Below are 3,301 nucleotides of genomic sequence, written 5' to 3'. Positions count from 1 at the left end.
CCAAACCCGGTGCCCTCAAGTCGATTCCGACTCATAGCGACCCTATAGGACAGAGTAGAACTGCCCTGTAGAGTTTCCAAGGAGCGCCTGATGGATTTGAACCGCCAGTCCTTTTGTTAGCAGCCTTAGCACTTAATCACTATGCCACCAGGGTTTCCTAAATAATATTAGCCTCCTTCTATCATGGACAAGCAAGTGCTTTGTCATGGATTGAACTGTGGCCTCCAAAAATGGGTGTCAACTTGGCCAGGCCATGATTCCCAGTGTTGTGTGTTGTACTCCATTTTGTGATCTGATTATCTTCCACTTTGTGATGTATTGTAAAGCCTAGCGTCTATGCCTGTGGTAATCCAGTACCTTTTTGAGAGTGAGCTGTCTGTTATAGTAATGAGGATTATATTATGTTTGTTATGTTAACAAGGTAGGATTAGGGTGGACCATATCTTGAGTCACCACCATTTACTGCTTTACAAGAGATAAAAGCAGAGAGAAGCAAACAGAGAGGATAGACCCACTATCAACAAGAAGAGCTAGGAGTGGAGCCCGTTCTTTGGACCTGGGATCCCTGCACTGAGAAATTCCTAGACTCAGAGGAAAATTGATGACAAGGACCTTCTTCCAAAGCCAACAGAGAGAGAAAACCTTCCATTAGAGCTGGAGCTCTAAGTTTGGACTTCTAGTCTCTTAAACTCTGAAAAATAAATTTCTATTTGTTAAAGCCATCCCCTTGTGATATTTCTGTTATAGCAGCACTAGACAACTAAGACAGGGTTTGACTTTCTTGTTCACAGAACCTCAGTCAAGTGTTATTTGAATTCTAGGGTCATTCAAGTTCACAAGCATGGAATCTCACACAATATAGTATCTGACCAGGAGGTGGTCACTCACAGGAAAGAAAGTGTGGAAGTAAGCCCATACTTATGGGCTTACTTCCACATCATCCCGAAGCCCTTGTTCTGACAGAGGGTCTTGCTGAAGGCACAGCTGAAGGATCAGCTCTCAAGTAATGCAACATTCTCCAGGATTTAATATACATAGAGTCTCTAAATGGTGCTGTGTCTCCAATAGGAAGAATATATGGGTCCAGGAACCAAGAAGTGGAACCAAGAAAGACCCCACTTATCATTACTTCCAATGAACCTCTGGGGACTTGTGCTTTCCATTCCCACAAGTCTGGGCTTTGCAAGATTAGTGACTATGGTCCCAAAGATAGTGCAGCCTTTATAGGGGACATGGCAAGAGGCCTATCAGAGTAGGAGCTACAGGGGAAACCTAGGCATTTTGGACCCGTTGAGTCCAGGGAGATGATAAGAGGATAACCATCACGGAAGAGCTATATGACCCTTATTAGTAGGAGGAAATGGAATGGTTGTTACTTAGTGAGAGCAGGAAGGAATATGTATGAAACTAGGATGGCTCACTTCAGTGCTTGTTGGTACACACTTCTTCAATAGTGAGTATGAATGAGTGTCTAGACCAATAGACTAGAATGAAGAACAAAAGTGTAGGGAAAAATCCCCACATACATGAAACCTTTATTTATGAGTAAGTGGGCCTACAGTAAGTAGAGAAAGAGTGGAGACTATTCAATAACTGGTGTGGGACAATTACGTAATCATGTGGACAAAGTTTAGTCTGAAACATAAAATTTTAAATGTAAAAAATCAAAATTTAAATCATTTGACAGAAAATATAGGAGACGGATCCAGGTTTTTAGAACCTGAATCGTATAATTTGAGGGTTCCTCTTTAGAAATGTATTGTTGTGTTAGGTGGCATTGAGTTGGTTCCAATTCATAGCGACCCTATGTGCAACAGAAACTCTGCCCAGATCTTCCACCTTTTGCTGAATGTGTTGATGGTCTTAATTCCCAAACCTTAGAGCCCAGATCAGTTTGCAATTGACGCCTGTCTTGGTGTCTTCCCAGGGCCTTGGGAGGACACGTCCTGCTGGCTCTCACTTCTCCCACGCAGTCTGGGTGGGGTCCCTGGGTCTCCCCTCCACTGCCCTACCCCCCACCCCAGACACTTCAGCCCATGTATGTCCTAGGGTCTCCTGGCCCTGCAGCCTCACGCCGACTCCCACAGCCCTTCTACAGTGGAACGCGGGAACTTCCCAGGGGCACAGAGCTTCCTTCAGGTTCACAGCTGGCCAGCCCGGCCCTCTGAGCGTCCCCGCGATGCAAAGGGGGGGATGGCAGGGGGTCACTGCAGAGTTCAAGGCCCGGGTTAGAGACCAGAAGACGTTACTTTTTTGCGAATCGATGGCCTACTGGCTTTGAAACCAGACCTTGGGTAGGAAGAGGACACAACAGAGGTTCGCTGGAGCCATAAGGGTCTTCACCTCAGGAGAACTGTACCTGGATCCAGGAATCCCATGTGGCCAAGACCCCCTCTCTTCGCCGCTCCCCGCCCCCTTCCCCAAGAGGCTCTACACCTCTGGTTGTCTGATTAGGGTCATTATAGCGCTTGACATTGACATTGTGGGATTTTAAAGGAGCGGCAACTTTAAAGGAGACTCCGTAGTTGAATTGGACTCTCCCAGTCTTCTCTTCTCTCCGATTCCCTCCCCTCCAAATCATTGCTTGCTATGATCACAAGTGATGTGTAACCTGGAGGTCTGATACTCTCAGTGGAGTTCTTTTGTTAGAGACCCTCACTTAGGGCATTTGAACTAAGAATCTAAGTTACCAAAGATGAGGCGCAGTAACAGCAAAGTTTGTTTTTAGAAACCTTCCTCCCATTTGGAAAGATTAGGCATCCTGGACTTTTACTGGGATTTATCTTTGGAATAATTGAAGCATTATTGGCCTAGGCACTCCAGTTGCCTGAAACTTTTCCTGCTTTATTAGTTCTACAGCACATATGAGTAAGCAAAAAGTCTTCTTGGAGTTTGCCCACGTTCTTATGGTAAACTGCTCTGGATGGTGTAGATTTCCTAGCAACAATATTTCATATCATTGATCAGGATAGCCCCAGTACTAACACACACAAACGTATGGGCTCTATGGCTTAGTTGGCTAAAGCACCTGTCTTGTAAACAGGAGATCCTGGGTTCAAGTCCCAGTAGGGCCTCTGTTTTTGCTTTCCATGGAAAACCATTCTCCTCTGTATCCTCAGAACCCCTAAATTCTTTAACGTGCTTATTGAACTGTAAATTCTGATTCCATTAATCACAGACCGTTGTGGCTACAGAATTCCCATTCCCAAAGGAAAAGTGATATGCCCTAAATAACTTTTCATGTAAGTTTTTCTATTAAATTATGCCAGTTCTTTTTCTCTGACAAATATTTATTGAGCTT

At 44.7% G+C, this 3,301-nt stretch overlaps 1 non-coding gene across 1 annotated transcript; it reads left to right on the top strand.

The window, feature by feature from the left end:
- The first annotated feature begins 3,000 nt into the window (after positions 1-3,000).
- On the top strand, positions 3,001-3,074 carry TRNAT-UGU (transfer RNA threonine (anticodon UGU)). Its single transcript has one exon. It is a non-coding gene; the product is annotated as a tRNA-Thr (tRNA).
- The last annotated feature ends 227 nt before the right edge of the window (positions 3,075-3,301 follow it).

This window comes from Loxodonta africana, chromosome 1 (assembly GCF_030014295.1).
Source record: "Loxodonta africana isolate mLoxAfr1 chromosome 1, mLoxAfr1.hap2, whole genome shotgun sequence".
NCBI classification, from domain to species: domain Eukaryota; kingdom Metazoa; phylum Chordata; class Mammalia; order Proboscidea; family Elephantidae; genus Loxodonta; species Loxodonta africana.
Note: the sequence above shows the minus strand (reverse complement) of the source record. Positions and strands in the feature narration are given on the sequence as shown.